This window comes from Zootermopsis nevadensis, unplaced genomic scaffold (assembly GCF_977971745.1).
Source record: "Zootermopsis nevadensis isolate Lab colony 2312 unplaced genomic scaffold, Znev_1.0 Znev_ptg000037l, whole genome shotgun sequence".
NCBI classification, from domain to species: Eukaryota; Metazoa; Arthropoda; class Insecta; order Blattodea; family Termopsidae; genus Zootermopsis; species Zootermopsis nevadensis.
This window is the reverse complement of record NW_028259169.1, coordinates 9,122,501-9,140,000: the sequence shown is the minus strand read 5'-3', so window position 1 is coordinate 9,140,000 and position 17,500 is coordinate 9,122,501. Positions and strand designations below refer to the sequence as shown.

Here is a 17,500-nt window from a genome sequence, read left to right as displayed (position 1 = left end):
CTAGATTCGAGCAGAGCTTCGGGTAGGATGCTACTGCTAGTCCCGTAGGACAGGTAGTTGTTATTTTTCGAGGGGGAGCTGCCCCCAGAACAGCGGCACGGTCAGACCGCGCTCCCCTCTCGTTCAAGCGCCGCCGAAACGGCCTTGCGTGGGCAGATAAAGTGGCTTTAAGCCCAGTGCTCGCGGTCGCGCGGGTTGTCCTTGGATCCCTGAGGATCCTCGGAGCCCGCGTGCCGCCGGCACCCACTCACCATCTTTCGCTCCTACTTCCCACCTCGAGGCGGGACGGTCTTGCCGTCCCCCTCCGGGGGATTACTTCGCCGACCTGGACACCTCAGGCCGACGACGTTATCTCCGAGATCCGGCCGCTGCCAGGAAGAGCCGGTCCAATCACAGGCGAGATTACGCCTTCCGCAGAGCCCCGTTCATCTGGTTCATTCTTAATGCCTTCCTTTTATTAATTTTTGATGCGTCTTCCCCTCATTCGGGGGGAGACGGTGCGACTTTCGCCGACCGGTCCCCCCTCAGGTTGACGTCATCTATTTTTCAGTCATCAGTAGTGGTCACATATTATGATGCGTCTTCCCCCTCATGCGGGGGGAGTCGGTGCGACTTTCGCCGACCGGTCCCCCCTCAGGTTGACGTCATCTATTTTTCAGTCATCAGTAGAGGTTGTATTATCATGAATGACCAGACACGGGTACTTCCACGAGAAGGCGGTCCACTCGCAAGCGAGATTACGCACTCCCCCAGAGCCAGCAACCGTCCTCGGTTTCTTAATGCCTTCCTTCTCTGTTCGGTCACTCTCGGTGCCGTTAATGATCCTTCCGCAGGTTCACCTACGGAAACCTTGTTACGACTTTTACTTCCTCTAAATGATCAAGTTCGGGCATCTTCCCGGTGGAATCGAAGGGCCGAAACCCCGCGCCCACCGGTCCGAAGACCTCACTAAATCATTCAATCGGTAGTAGCGACGGGCGGTGTGTACAAAGGGCAGGGACGTAATCAACGCGAGCTTATGACTCGCGCTTACTGGGAATTCCTCGTTCATGGGGAACAATTGCAAGCCCCAATCCCTAGCACGAAGGAGGTTCAGCGGGTTACCCGGACCTTTCGGCCAGGGAGGACACGCTGATTCCTTCAGTGTAGCGCGCGTGCGGCCCAGAACATCTAAGGGCATCACAGACCTGTTATTGCTCAATCTCGTGCGGCTAGAAGCCGCCTGTCCCTCTAAGAAGATTAGGAGTCGCCGGTAGCACAGAGGATACCGGATGCGACTATTTAGCAGGCTAGAGTCTCGTTCGTTATCGGAATTAACCAGACAAATCGCTCCACCAACTAAGAACGGCCATGCACCACCACCCACCGAATCAAGAAAGAGCTCTCAATCTGTCAATCCTCCCGGTGTCTGGGCCTGGTGAGGTTTCCCGTGTTGAGTCAAATTAAGCCGCAGGCTCCACTCCTGGTGGTGCCCTTCCGTCAATTCCTTTAAGTTTCAGCTTTGCAACCATACTTCCCCCGGAACCCAAAAGCTTTGGTTTCCCGGAAGCCGCCCGCCGAGTCATCGGAGGAACTTCGGCGGATTGCTGGCTGGCATCGTTTATGGTTAGAACTAGGGCGGTATCTGATCGCCTTCGAACCTCTAACTTTCGTTCTTGATCAGAGAAAACATTCTTGGCAAATGCTTTCGCTTCTGTCCGTCTTGCGACGATCCAAGAATTTCACCTCTAACGTCGCAATACGAATGCCCCCGTCTGTCCCTTTTGATCATTACCTCGGGGCTTCCGAAAACCAACAAAATAGAACCGAGGTCCTATTCCATTATTCCATGCACTCGGTATTCAGGCGGCTGCTGCCTGCTTTAAGCACTCTAATTTGTTCAAAGTAAAAGTGCCGGCCCATCGTGACACTCGGTCAAGAGCACCGCGACGGGATTGTGTAGGCCCTCCCCGAGACGACCCGAGGCGTGGGAGCGTCGCCGCCCCCATCGCCCGCGGGCGCCGGCTCGGGCCACCGGCAGGACGTCCGCACGTGCGTGCCAGTTAGACACCGACGGGCGGTGAACCGGCAGCGTGGGACACAAGTCCGACTACGAGCTTTTTAACCGCAACAGCTTTAATATACGCTATTGGAGCTGGAATTACCGCGGCTGCTGGCACCAGACTTGCCCTCCAATGGATACTCGTTAAAGTCTTTAGAGTGTACTCATTCCGATTACGGGGCCTCGGATGAGTCCCGTATCGTTATTTTTCGTCACTACCTCCCCGTGCCGGGAGTGGGTAATTTGCGCGCCTGCTGCCTTCCTTGGATGTGGTAGCCGTTTCTCAGGCTCCCTCTCCGGAATCGAACCCTGATTCCCCGTTACCCGTTACAACCATGGTAGGCGCAGAGCCTACCATCGACAGTTGATAAGGCAGACATTTGAAAGATGCGTCGCCGGTTCGTAGACCGTGCGATCCGCCTCCATTTATTCAGAGTCACCAAGGCAAACGGCCGCGTGAGCGACCGATTGGTTTTGATCTAATAAAAGCGTCCCGACCGTCTCCGGTCGGGACTCGGTTGCATGTATTAGCTCTAGAATTACCACAGTTATCCAAGTAACTGTCCACCATCTAAGGAACCATAACTGATTTAATGAGCCATTCGCGGTTTCACCTTAATTTGGCTTGCACTGAGACATGCATGGCTTAATCTTTGAGACAAGCATATGACTACTGGCAGGATCAACCAGGGAACCGAAGACTCACTTGGAGCTCGTTTCTCCCCCTCCACGCGGTCCCGGATGGGTCCGGCGAGGGGGTCCAGTTCATACTTCAACGCTCGCACTCCGTGCGCCCCTGCGAGCAGGGGCCACTTCGTGCCGTTAGGGGGACGCCACGTGAGCGCCCCCAGAACCGTGGTGCCATTAGGGCACCCTTCCCTCTCTTCACTCGACATGCATAAGCGCCGAAGCGCCGTTTGGCATCGCGAGTCTAGCACGCGCCCGGACTACGAGTGAGTCGGTTGCAGTGTGTCCACGATACGCCGCCTATAGACCGTGTCCGGGGGACAGAGGGCCGCGGCATCGCGGTGGCGAAGGGTTTGCCGGGAAGGGGAACGAAGCCGGCCTTTTTCGTAAAATCGTTCCCCTGTTGCTTGCCGGGAAGGAGGACGAACCCGGTCTTTATCGTCAAATCGTCCTCCTGTTGCTTGCCGGAAAGGGGAACGAAGCCGGCCTTTTTCGTAAAATCGTTCCCCTGTTGCTTGCCGGGAAGGTGGACGAACCCGGTCTCTCTCGTAAAATCGTCCACCTGCTGCTTGCCGGGAAGGGGAACGAAGCCGGTCTTTTTCGTAAAATCGTTCCCCTGTTGCTTGCCGGGAAGGTGGACGAACCCGGTCTTTATCGTCAAATCGTCCACCTGCTGGTTGCCGGGAAGGGGAACGAAGCCGGCCTTTTTCGTAAAATCGTTCCCCTGTTGCTTGCCGGGAAGGAGGACGAACCCGGTCTTTATCGTCAAATCGTCCTCCTGTTGCTTGCCGGAAAGGGGAACGAAGCCGGCCTTTTTCGTAAAATCGTTCCCCTGTTGCTTGCCGGGAAGGTGGACGAACCCGGTCTCTCTCGTAAAATCGTCCACCTGCTGCTTGCCGGGAAGGGGAACGAAGCCGGTCTTTTTCGTAAAATCGTTCCCCTGTTGCTTGCCGGGAAGGTGGACGAACCCGGTCTTTATCGTCAAATCGTCCACCTGCTGCTTGCCGGGAAGGGGAACGAAGCCGGCCTTTTTCGTAAAATCGTTCCCCTGTCGCTTGCCGGGAAGGAGGACGAACCCGGTCTTTAACGTCAAATCGTCCTCCTGTTGCTTGCCGGAAAGGGGAACGAAGCCGGCCTTCTTCGTAAAATCGTTCCCCTGTTGCTTGCCGGGAAGGTGGACGAACCCGGTCTTTCTCGTAAAATCGTCCACCTGCTGCTTGCCGGGAAGGGGAACGAAGCCGGCCTTTTTCGTAAAATCGTTCCCCTGCCGGGCGGAGGACGGACCCGGGCTTTTCTTCCGTCAGTTGTGTCCTCCTGATGTATCCAGACACCACCCAAGGCTCAGGAATCGTCTTATGCGGAAAAAGGTCCAATTTATCAGCGACGCATCCGTTAGTTCAACTAGAGGAAGTGTGAAATTTTCCTACAAAATAAGGTGCCAGCGCGGCGTTTTCAGGGGAGACTCGTAACGTCTGAGCCTCAGAGAGCGCGACCCGGCCGAATGCGAGCGGCAGGTCCCCTAAAATCGGCCTACCTAACACGCACGGATGGGACTTTGAAATCTGAAGACGTGGAGGGCACGGACGGGAATATATATGCGGCAGAAGCCAGAGACACCGCCGGCAGCCTCACCGTGACCGCACGAGAAGTCGTCACTTGCGCCAATCTTGCACTCGAGTGCCGAGTCACCTACGAGCAGACCCCTGCTTCTGCCTGTCCATTGAGGGCAGCCGAGCACGCGATTCCCCAGGAGACGGACTTCTGTACACTTGTGCCCCTCTTGCCCTAAACGGGGTTCGAGCAGCGCGGGGAGAGGAATTCAGTCCCCGGCGGATGCGCGCTCGTTCTAAGTGCAGCTTCCGAGAGGCCGCCCGTGAAGGCCATCACTTGTGCCACTCTTGCACTCGGAATCGAGTGCCGACTCGAACCGGAGCCTCCGCCGGCCACTGCGTGGGTTGACGGGCGCCGACCCCGATGAAGACGGCGATCGGTGCACATGTGCCCCCCATGCCCTAAACGGGGTTCGAGCAGCGCGGGGAGAGGAATTCAGTCCCCGGCGGATGCGCGCTCGTTCTAAGTGCAGCTTCCCAGAGGCCGCCCGTTAAGGCCTTCACATGTGCCACTCTTGCACTCGTAGATGAGTGCCGACTCGAGCCCGAGTCTCCGCCGGACACCGCGCGTGATGACGTGCGCCAACCCCGATGGACACGGCGGTCGGTGCACTTGTGCTCCACTTGCCCTAAACGGTTGCAAGTAGAGCGGGCCGAGGCCAGCAGTCCCCCGGCGGATGCGCGCTGGTTCTAAGTGCAGCTTCCCAGAGGCCGCCCGTGAAGGCCGTCACGTGTGCCGCTCTTGCACTCGGAATCGAGTGCCGACTCGAACCGGAGCCTCCGCCGGCCACTGCGTGGGTTGACGGGCGCCGTCCCCGATGAAGACGGCGATCGGTGCACATGTGCCCCTCTTGCCCTAAACGGGGTTCGAGCAGCGCGGGGAGAGGTCTTCAGTCTCCCGCGGATGCACGCTGGTACTAAGGGCCGGCTCACAGAAGCCACCTGTAAAGGCCGTCACATGTGCCACTCTTGCACTCGTAGTCGAGGGCCGACTCGAGCCCGAGCCTCCGCCGGACACCGCGCGTGTTGACGTGCGCCAACCCCGATGGACTCGGCGGTCGGTGCATTTGTGCCCCACTTGCACTAAACGGTTGCAAGTACACCGGGCCGAGGAAAGCATTCCCCCGCGGTTGTCCGCTGGTACTAAGTGCAGCTTCCCAGAGGCCGCCCGTGAAGGCCGTCACGTGTGCCACTCTTGCACTCGGAATCGAGTGCCGACTCGAACCGGAGCCTCCGCCGGCCACTGCGCGGGTTGACGGGCGCCGACCCCGTTGAAGACGGCGATCGGTGCACATGTGCCACTCTTGCCCTAAACGGGGATCGAGCGGCGCGGGACGAGGCCTGCAGTCCCCCGCGTTGCCCGGTGGTACTGAGGGCAATCTCCCAGAGGCCGCCCGTGAAGGCCGTTACTTGTGTCACTCTTGCACTCAGTGCCCTGTGCCGACTCGAACCCGAGACTCGGCCGGTCTTCGCAGGCAACAGCGCGGGTTGACCACAAATTACACGGCGGTCGATACACTTGTGCCCCTCTTGCCCTAAACGGTCGCAAGTAGCGCGGGCCGAGGCCTGCAGTCCCTCGCTGTTGTCCGCTGGTACTAGGGGCAGCTTCCCAGAGGCCGCCCGTGAAGACCATCACTTGTGCCACTCTTGCACTCAGGCTCGAGTGCCGACTCGAACCCGAGACTCGACCAGTCTTCGCCGGCCACTGAGCGGGGTGACGGGCGCCGACCCCAAAGGACACGGCGGTCGGTGCACTTGTGCCACTCTTGCCCTAAACGGGGATCGAGCGGCGCGGGTCGAGGCCTGCAGTCCCCCGCGTTGCCCGGTGGTACTGAGGGCAATCTCCCAGAGGCCGCCCGTGAACGCCGTTACTTGTGTCACTCTTGCACTCAGTGTCCTGTGCCGACTCGAACCCGAGACTCGGCCGGTCTTCGCCGGCCACTGAGCGGGGTGACGGGCGCCGACCCCAAAGGACACGGCGGTCGGTGCACTTGTGCCACTCTTGCCCTAAACTGCCTCAGCCAACGCGGGGCGGAAGCGCGAATGGCCTGCCGGCGACAGTGTCCCCGGCGGCCGGTAGTCCAATCTCAGACTTCCCCCTGCTCGAGGAGAGCCTCGCTCGCCAAGCTCATATACTATAGTCTGGACCCCCCTTATCTCAGCATTCGTCAGTCACGGAAGAGGCAGAGCCGCGGACACCGGCGGATGGCCCTTCGGCTGCCGCCAGAAATTTTAATTAAGTTTTTCTCTTCCTTAATCATTTCCGATCATACTAAATTTTGTATATGTTAGAATACATACACATACTTACTTATATAACCGCTTTATTTAATATTTTTCTGCACTTTAGAAATTTTCGGACTTAGCCGCTGAAGCGACTCAAGTAACACGCACGGTGGGACATAGCCGCAGAACTGGTTTCAAGTACCACGCACCACGGGACATAGCCGCAGAATTCGTACCGTCCAAGTAAGGCCCAGCTAACACAGCGGAAATTTATTTTTAGTCAATTAACGGCATTACTATGCACAGCAAGCCCAATTTTCTTCAATTATGTGTATTTTTCTGCATTTTGGAAATTTTTTGGACTTAGCCGCTGAAGCGACTCAACTAACACGCACGGTCGGACATAGCCGCAGAACTGGTTTCAAGTACCACGCACCACGGGACATAGCCGCAGAATTCGTACCGTCCAAGTAAGGCCCACCTAACACAGCGGAAATTTATTTTTAATCTATTAACGATATTATTAAGCACAGCAAGGCCAACTTTCTTCAATTATGTATATTTTTCTGCATTTTGGAAATTTTCGGACTTAGCCGCTGAAGCGACTCAAGTAACACGCACGGTGGGACATAGCCGCAGAACTGGTTTCAAGTACCACGCACCACGGGACATAGCCGCAGAATTCGTACCGTCCAAGTAAGGCCCAGCTAACACAGCGGAAATTTATTTTTAGTCAATTAACGGCATTACTATGCACAGCAAGCCCAATTTTCTTCAATTATGTGTATTTTTCTGCATTTTGGAAATTTTTTGGACTTAGCCGCTGAAGCGACTCAACTAACACGCACGGTCGGACATAGCCGCAGAACTGGTTTCAAGTACCACGCACCACGGGACATAGCCGCAGAATTCGTACCGTCCAAGTAAGGCCCACCTAACACAGCGGAAATTTATTTTTAATCTATTAACGATATTATTAAGCACAGCAAGGCCAACTTTCTTCAATTATGTATATTTTTCTGCATTTTGGAAATTTTCGGACTTAGCCGCTGAAGCGACTCAAGTAACACGCACGGTGGGACATAGCCGCAGAACTGGTTTCAAGTACCACGCACCACGGGACATAGCCGCAGAATTCGTACCGTCCAAGTAAGGCCCACCTAACACAGCGGAAATTTATTTTTAGTCAATTAACGGCATTACTATGCACAGCAAGCCCAATTTTCTTCAATTATGTGTATTTTTCTGCATTTTGGAAATTTTTTGGACTTAGCCGCTGAAGCGACTCAACTAACACGCACGGTCGGACATAGCCGCAGAACTGGTTTCAAGTACCACGCACCACGGGACATAGCCGCAGAATTCGTACCGTCCAAGTAAGGCCCAGCTAACACAGCGGAAATTTATTTTTAGTCAATTAACGGCATTACTATGCACAGCAAGGCCAACTTTCTTCAATTATGAATATTTTTCTGCATTTTGGAAATTTTCGGACTTAGCCGCTGAAGCGACTCAACTAACACGCACGGTCGGACATAGCCGCAGAACTGGTTTCAAGTACCACGCACCACGGGACATAGCCGCAGAATTCGTACCGTCCAAGTAAGGCCCAGCTAACACAGCGGAAATTTATTTTTAGTCAATTAACGGCATTACTATGCACAGCAAGCCCAATTTTCTTCAATTATGTGTATTTTTCTGCATTTTGGAAATTTTTTGGACTTAGCCGCTGAAGCGACTCAACTAACACGCACGGTCGGACATAGCCGCAGAACTGGTTTCAAGTACCACGCACCACGGGACATAGCCGCAGAATTCGTACCGTCCAAGTAAGGCCCACCTAACACAGCGGTAATTTATTTTTAATCTATTAACGATTTTATTAAGCACAGCAAGCCCAATTTTCTTCAATTATGTGTATTTTTCTGCATTTTGGAAATTTTTTGGACTTAGCCGCTGAAGCGACTCAACTAACACGCACGGTCGGACATAGCCGCAGAACTGGTTTCAAGTACCACGCACCACGGGACATAGCCGCAGAATTCGTACCGTCCAAGTAAGGCCCAGCTAACACAGCGGAAATTTATTTTTAATCTATTAACGATATTATTAAGCACAGCAAGGCCAACTTTCTTCAATTATGTATATTTTTCTGCATTTTGGAAATTTTCGGACTTAGCCGCTGAAGCGACTCAAGTAACACGCACGGTGGGACATAGCCGCAGAACTGGTTTCAAGTACCACGCACCACGGGACATAGCCGCAGAATTCGTACCGTCCAAGTAAGGCCCACCTAACACAGCGGAAATTTATTTTTAGTCAATTAACGGCATTACTATGCACAGCAAGCCCAATTTTCTTCAATTATGTGTATTTTTCTGCATTTTGGAAATTTTTTGGACTTAGCCGCTGAAGCGACTCAACTAACACGCACGGTCGGACATAGCCGCAGAACTGGTTTCAAGTACCACGCACCACGGGACATAGCCGCAGAATTCGTACCGTCCAAGTAAGGCCCAGCTAACACAGCGGAAATTTATTTTTAGTCAATTAACGGCATTACTATGCACAGCAAGCCCAATTTTCTTCAATTATGTGTATTTTTCTGCATTTTGGAAATTTTTTGGACTTAGCCGCTGAAGCGACTCAACTAACACGCACGGTCGGACATAGCCGCAGAACTGGTTTCAAGTACCACGCACCACGGGACATAGCCGCAGAATTCGTACCGTCCAAGTAAGGCCCAGCTAACACAGCGGAAATTTATTTTTAGTCAATTAACGGCATTACTATGCACAGCAAGGCCAACTTTCTTCAATTATGAATATTTTTCTGCATTTTGGAAATTTTCGGACTTAGCCGCTGAAGCGACTCAAGTAACACGCACGGTGGGACATAGCCGCAGAACTGATTTCAAGTACCACGCACCACGGGACATAGCCGCAGAATTCGTACCGTCCAAGTAAGGCCCACCTAACACAGCGGTAATTTATTTTTAATCTATTAACGATTTTATTAAGCACAGCAAGCCCAATTTTCTTCAATTATGTGTATTTTTCTGCATTTTGGAAATTTTTTGGACTTAGCCGCTGAAGCGACTCAACTAACACGCACGGTCGGACATAGCCGCAGAACTGGTTTCAAGTACCACGCACCACGGGACATAGCCGCAGAATTCGTACCGTCCAAGTAAGGCCCAGCTAACACAGCGGAAATTTATTTTTAATCTATTAACGATATTATTAAGCACAGCAAGGCCAACTTTCTTCAATTATGTATATTTTTCTGCATTTTGGAAATTTTCGGACTTAGCCGCTGAAGCGACTCAAGTAACACGCACGGTGGGACATAGCCGCAGAACTGGTTTCAAGTACCACGCACCACGGGACATAGCCGCAGAATTCGTACCGTCCAAGTAAGGCCCACCTAACACAGCGGAAATTTATTTTTAGTCAATTAACGGCATTACTATGCACAGCAAGCCCAATTTTCTTCAATTATGTGTATTTTTCTGCATTTTGGAAATTTTTTGGACTTAGCCGCTGAAGCGACTCAACTAACACGCACGGTCGGACATAGCCGCAGAACTGGTTTCAAGTACCACGCACCACGGGACATAGCCGCAGAATTCGTACCGTCCAAGTAAGGCCCAGCTAACACAGCGGAAATTTATTTTTAGTCAATTAACGGCATTACTATGCACAGCAAGCCCAATTTTCTTCAATTATGTGTATTTTTCTGCATTTTGGAAATTTTTTGGACTTAGCCGCTGAAGCGACTCAACTAACACGCACGGTCGGACATAGCCGCAGAACTGGTTTCAAGTACCACGCACCACGGGACATAGCCGCAGAATTCGTACCGTCCAAGTAAGGCCCAGCTAACACAGCGGAAATTTATTTTTAGTCAATTAACGGCATTACTATGCACAGCAAGGCCAACTTTCTTCAATTATGAATATTTTTCTGCATTTTGGAAATTTTCGGACTTAGCCGCTGAAGCGACTCAAGTAACACGCACGGTGGGACATAGCCGCAGAACTGATTTCAAGTACCACGCACCACGGGACATAGCCGCAGAATTCGTACCGTCCAAGTAAGGCCCACCTAACACAGCGGTAATTTATTTTTAATCTATTAACGATTTTATTAAGCACAGCAAGCCCAATTTTCTTCAATTATGTGTATTTTTCTGCATTTTGGAAATTTTTTGGACTTAGCCGCTGAAGCGACTCAACTAACACGCACGGTCGGACATAGCCGCAGAACTGGTTTCAAGTACCACGCACCACGGGACATAGCCGCAGAATTCGTACCGTCCAAGTAAGGCCCACCTAACACAGCGGAAATTTATTTTTAATCTATTAACGATATTATTAAGCACAGCAAGGCCAACTTTCTTCAATTATGTATATTTTTCTGCATTTTGGAAATTTTCGGACTTAGCCGCTGAAGCGACTCAAGTAACACGCACGGTGGGACATAGCCGCAGAACTGATTTCAAGTACCACGCACCACGGGACATAGCCGCAGAATTCGTACCGTCCAAGTAAGGCCCACCTAACACAGCGGTAATTTATTTTTAATCTATTAACGATTTTATTAAGCACAGCAAGCCCAATTTTCTTCAATTATGTGTATTTTTCTGCATTTTGGAAATTTTTTGGACTTAGCCGCTGAAGCGACTCAACTAACACGCACGGTCGGACATAGCCGCAGAACTGGTTTCAAGTACCACGCACCACGGGACATAGCCGCAGAATTCGTACCGTCCAAGTAAGGCCCACCTAACACAGCGGAAATTTATTTTTAATCTATTAACGATATTATTAAGCACAGCAAGGCCAACTTTCTTTAATTATGTATATTTTTCTGCATTTTGGAAATTTTCGGACTTAGCCGCTGAAGCGACTCAACTAACACGCACGGTCGGACATAGCCGCAGAACTGATTTCAAGTTCCAAGCACCACGGGACATAGCCGCAGAGCCATGACTTTTGAGTTAAATTTCGGAAATTTATTTTTAGACAATTAACGGCATTATTGTGCACAGCAAGCCCATTTTTTTTCAATTAAGAATATTTTACTGCATTTTGGAATATTTCGGACTTAGCCGCTGAAGTTATATTCGTTCTATTTCTTATTCTTAGGAAGGCGCTATCACGGCACGGTCTCGTGCTTCGAAGCAGCCCCGTAACTATACTCGCCGTCTGAATTGGCCTCAGGAAGCGACCGTCCCAATACAACCCATCAAACACAGGCGTAGTCTCTTACATGACTTACTTTTAATGCGTTAACGGCTATACGATGATTTCTTTCGAGACGGGGCACCGCAAGCCCAATTTTAATGATTTACAAATACTTAACCATATTATTATTTTTATTATTTGTTATTGACTGCAAATGATTTTATCCCCGGTGGCAGTGACCTACAATAAGGTACAAGAACATAAGACACAACAAAACAATGCGATACATCAACACAGTGAGACAGAAAAAGAATAATTAGAGGGCACAACAAAAAGAATAAGACACAACAGAACCATAAAAGAAAAACATAGGACGCAACCAAAACAACACATCCCACTCACTCACTCAAAATCAAACAACTCATAAGAATACAAAACCATCTACTTCACTATATTACGCTTTCTTCCTCCCTAATTCTTCTTCTTCTACTCCCGTTATTCGTGTTGTCTTATGTTATTTTTATTCAAGTTACTATTATTAAGAAGGCGCCATTACCGCAGGACTCTTTCACCGAAACAGCCTTCTGAGCTACCACGCGCCGTCGGACTTTTGCCGCAGACGTCCCGGGCCTTGGCGGCCGGCAAGCCTCTCGTCGGGGAGAAAATCGCCTTCCGCCCGCGCAAGACAAATGCTGAGATAAGGGGGGTCCAGACCTACTATGGGGAGGACTTTGGGAGCAGGTCCGAGTGCGCGGCCGAACCGGCAATCGGCAAGTATGAGGCCTCCTGCCGGTTCGGGACACGCCGCACTTGACCCGGGGTCGTAGTGTCAGGACGGGGGTGGGGGTGGGGGCAGGACGGAGATCTGGCGTGTGTGGGCGGGCGGGCGGGCGGGCGGGCGGGGGACCGCGTTCTTAATCGCGGGGACTCGGTCCGGACTCCGTCCTGGGTTCGAACCTAGCTTAATTGTTTTAGGCCCACCTGAGATGCCGCGGGCCACCACGGCGCCCTACGCCGCCGCCGCGAGGACGATGACGACGCTCCTGTGTTCTCCGGCCAGCCTCGAGGACTCAGTCCTCGGTTCGATGCTCGCCTGCCACCACGGCGCCCTACGCCACGCAAGCTCGTCGCTGCTGCAGCCGCGAGGGGCCTATGACGTTCCTGGGTTCGAACCTCGCTTCGGGGATTCTGGGACGCCGCGTGCCTCCACGGCGCCCTACACCAAGAAATCGGGTCGCTGCTGCATGGCCGAAGAAGGTCCTGGGTTCGAACCCCGCCAGCGGCGTGCCCTGTTCCGCTCAGGGCGTGCGCTACGGTCCCGGCTTCGAGACCCCGCGAAGTCACTCCGGCCCCCCCACCCCCCCGCGGGGGAGGGGCGCTGGCGGGCTGGAGGGATTCCCCAGCCCCCGCGGGTGAGTGGCAGCGAAGATCTATAGTTTTGACTCTCTTAAGTGGCCGCCGAGGCCGGCCAACACCTACCACGCGCCATCCAGCAACTACCACGCACCGTGGGACTTAGCCGCTGGAACGACCATTCAAGTACCACGCACGGTGGGACTTAGCCGCAGAGCTAGACCCCTTTCACGTACCACGCGCCTTGGGACATAGCCGCAGAACCCCGACGTCCGAGTAAAACAGCGGAAATTTATTTTTAGTCAATTAACGGCATTATGATGCACACAGCAAGCCCAATTTTCTTCAATTATGGATATTCGACTACATTATGTTTTGTTTCGGACTTAGCCGCTGGAGCGACTCAACTAACACGCACGGTCGGACATAGCCGCAGAACTGGTTTCAAGTACCACGCACCACGGGACATAGCCGCAGAATTCGTACCGTCCAAGTAAGGCCCAGCTAACACAGCGGAAATTTATTTTTAATCTATTAACGATATTATTAAGCACAGCAAGGCCAACTTTCTTCAATTATGTATATTTTTCTGCATTTTGGAAATTTTCGGACTTAGCCGCTGAAGCGACTCAAGTAACACGCACGGTGGGACATAGCCGCAGAACTGGTTTCAAGTACCACGCACCACGGGACATAGCCGCAGAATTCGTACCGTCCAAGTAAGGCCCACCTAACACAGCGGAAATTTATTTTTAGTCAATTAACGGCATTACTATGCACAGCAAGCCCAATTTTCTTCAATTATGTGTATTTTTCTGCATTTTGGAAATTTTTTGGACTTAGCCGCTGAAGCGACTCAACTAACACGCACGGTCGGACATAGCCGCAGAACTGGTTTCAAGTACCACGCACCACGGGACATAGCCGCAGAATTCGTACCGTCCAAGTAAGGCCCAGCTAACACAGCGGAAATTTATTTTTAGTCAATTAACGGCATTACTATGCACAGCAAGCCCAATTTTCTTCAATTATGTGTATTTTTCTGCATTTTGGAAATTTTTTGGACTTAGCCGCTGAAGCGACTCAACTAACACGCACGGTCGGACATAGCCGCAGAACTGGTTTCAAGTACCACGCACCACGGGACATAGCCGCAGAATTCGTACCGTCCAAGTAAGGCCCAGCTAACACAGCGGAAATTTATTTTTAGTCAATTAACGGCATTACTATGCACAGCAAGGCCAACTTTCTTCAATTATGAATATTTTTCTGCATTTTGGAAATTTTCGGACTTAGCCGCTGAAGCGACTCAAGTAACACGCACGGTGGGACATAGCCGCAGAACTGATTTCAAGTACCACGCACCACGGGACATAGCCGCAGAATTCGTACCGTCCAAGTAAGGCCCACCTAACACAGCGGTAATTTATTTTTAATCTATTAACGATTTTATTAAGCACAGCAAGCCCAATTTTCTTCAATTATGTGTATTTTTCTGCATTTTGGAAATTTTTTGGACTTAGCCGCTGAAGCGACTCAACTAACACGCACGGTCGGACATAGCCGCAGAACTGGTTTCAAGTACCACGCACCACGGGACATAGCCGCAGAATTCGTACCGTCCAAGTAAGGCCCAGCTAACACAGCGGAAATTTATTTTTAATCTATTAACGATATTATTAAGCACAGCAAGGCCAACTTTCTTCAATTATGTATATTTTTCTGCATTTTGGAAATTTTCGGACTTAGCCGCTGAAGCGACTCAAGTAACACGCACGGTGGGACATAGCCGCAGAACTGGTTTCAAGTACCACGCACCACGGGACATAGCCGCAGAATTCGTACCGTCCAAGTAAGGCCCACCTAACACAGCGGAAATTTATTTTTAGTCAATTAACGGCATTACTATGCACAGCAAGCCCAATTTTCTTCAATTATGTGTATTTTTCTGCATTTTGGAAATTTTTTGGACTTAGCCGCTGAAGCGACTCAACTAACACGCACGGTCGGACATAGCCGCAGAACTGGTTTCAAGTACCACGCACCACGGGACATAGCCGCAGAATTCGTACCGTCCAAGTAAGGCCCAGCTAACACAGCGGAAATTTATTTTTAGTCAATTAACGGCATTACTATGCACAGCAAGCCCAATTTTCTTCAATTATGTGTATTTTTCTGCATTTTGGAAATTTTTTGGACTTAGCCGCTGAAGCGACTCAACTAACACGCACGGTCGGACATAGCCGCAGAACTGGTTTCAAGTACCACGCACCACGGGACATAGCCGCAGAATTCGTACCGTCCAAGTAAGGCCCAGCTAACACAGCGGAAATTTATTTTTAGTCAATTAACGGCATTACTATGCACAGCAAGGCCAACTTTCTTCAATTATGAATATTTTTCTGCATTTTGGAAATTTTCGGACTTAGCCGCTGAAGCGACTCAAGTAACACGCACGGTGGGACATAGCCGCAGAACTGATTTCAAGTACCACGCACCACGGGACATAGCCGCAGAATTCGTACCGTCCAAGTAAGGCCCACCTAACACAGCGGTAATTTATTTTTAATCTATTAACGATTTTATTAAGCACAGCAAGCCCAATTTTCTTCAATTATGTGTATTTTTCTGCATTTTGGAAATTTTTTGGACTTAGCCGCTGAAGCGACTCAACTAACACGCACGGTCGGACATAGCCGCAGAACTGGTTTCAAGTACCACGCACCACGGGACATAGCCGCAGAATTCGTACCGTCCAAGTAAGGCCCACCTAACACAGCGGAAATTTATTTTTAATCTATTAACGATATTATTAAGCACAGCAAGGCCAACTTTCTTCAATTATGTATATTTTTCTGCATTTTGGAAATTTTCGGACTTAGCCGCTGAAGCGACTCAAGTAACACGCACGGTGGGACATAGCCGCAGAACTGATTTCAAGTACCACGCACCACGGGACATAGCCGCAGAATTCGTACCGTCCAAGTAAGGCCCACCTAACACAGCGGTAATTTATTTTTAATCTATTAACGATTTTATTAAGCACAGCAAGCCCAATTTTCTTCAATTATGTGTATTTTTCTGCATTTTGGAAATTTTTTGGACTTAGCCGCTGAAGCGACTCAACTAACACGCACGGTCGGACATAGCCGCAGAACTGGTTTCAAGTACCACGCACCACGGGACATAGCCGCAGAATTCGTACCGTCCAAGTAAGGCCCACCTAACACAGCGGAAATTTATTTTTAATCTATTAACGATATTATTAAGCACAGCAAGGCCAACTTTCTTTAATTATGTATATTTTTCTGCATTTTGGAAATTTTCGGACTTAGCCGCTGAAGCGACTCAACTAACACGCACGGTCGGACATAGCCGCAGAACTGATTTCAAGTTCCAAGCACCACGGGACATAGCCGCAGAGCCATGACTTTTGAGTTAAATTTCGGAAATTTATTTTTAGACAATTAACGGCATTATTGTGCACAGCAAGCCCATTTTTTTTCAATTAAGAATATTTTACTGCATTTTGGAATATTTCGGACTTAGCCGCTGAAGTTATATTCGTTCTATTTCTTATTCTTAGGAAGGCGCTATCACGGCACGGTCTCGTGCTTCGAAGCAGCCCCGTAACTATACTCGCCGTCTGAATTGGCCTCAGGAAGCGACCGTCCCAATACAACCCATCAAACACAGGCGTAGTCTCTTACATGACTTACTTTTAATGCGTTAACGGCTATACGATGATTTCTTTCGAGACGGGGCACCGCAAGCCCAATTTTAATGATTTACAAATACTTAACCATATTATTATTTTTATTATTTGTTATTGACTGCAAATGATTTTATCCCCGGTGGCAGTGACCTACAATAAGGTACAAGAACATAAGACACAACAAAACAATGCGATACATCAACACAGTGAGACAGAAAAAGAATAATTAGAGGGCACAACAAAAAGAATAAGACACAACAGAACCATAAAAGAAAAACATAGGACGCAACCAAAACAACACATCCCACTCACTCACTCAAAATCAAACAACTCATAAGAATACAAAACCATCTACTTCACTATATTACGCTTTCTTCCTCCCTAATTCTTCTTCTTCTACTCCCGTTATTCGTGTTGTCTTATGTTATTTTTATTCAAGTTACTATTATTAAGAAGGCGCCATTACCGCAGGACTCTTTCACCGAAACAGCCTTCTGAGCTACCACGCGCCGTCGGACTTTTGCCGCAGACGTCCCGGGCCTTGGCGGCCGGCAAGCCTCTCGTCGGGGAGAAAATCGCCTTCCGCCCGCGCAAGACAAATGCTGAGATAAGGGGGGTCCAGACCTACTATGGGGAGGACTTTGGGAGCAGGTCCGAGTGCGCGGCCGAACCGGCAATCG

At 50.5% G+C, this 17,500-nt stretch overlaps 1 non-coding gene across 1 annotated transcript; it reads right to left on the bottom strand.

The window, feature by feature from the left end:
- Positions 1–816: 816 nt before the first annotated feature.
- On the bottom strand, positions 817–2,734 carry LOC147871916 (small subunit ribosomal RNA). The gene has a single exon (XR_015538279.1). It is a non-coding gene; the product is annotated as a small subunit ribosomal RNA (ribosomal RNA).
- Between the last annotated feature and the right edge of the window lie 14,766 nt (positions 2,735–17,500).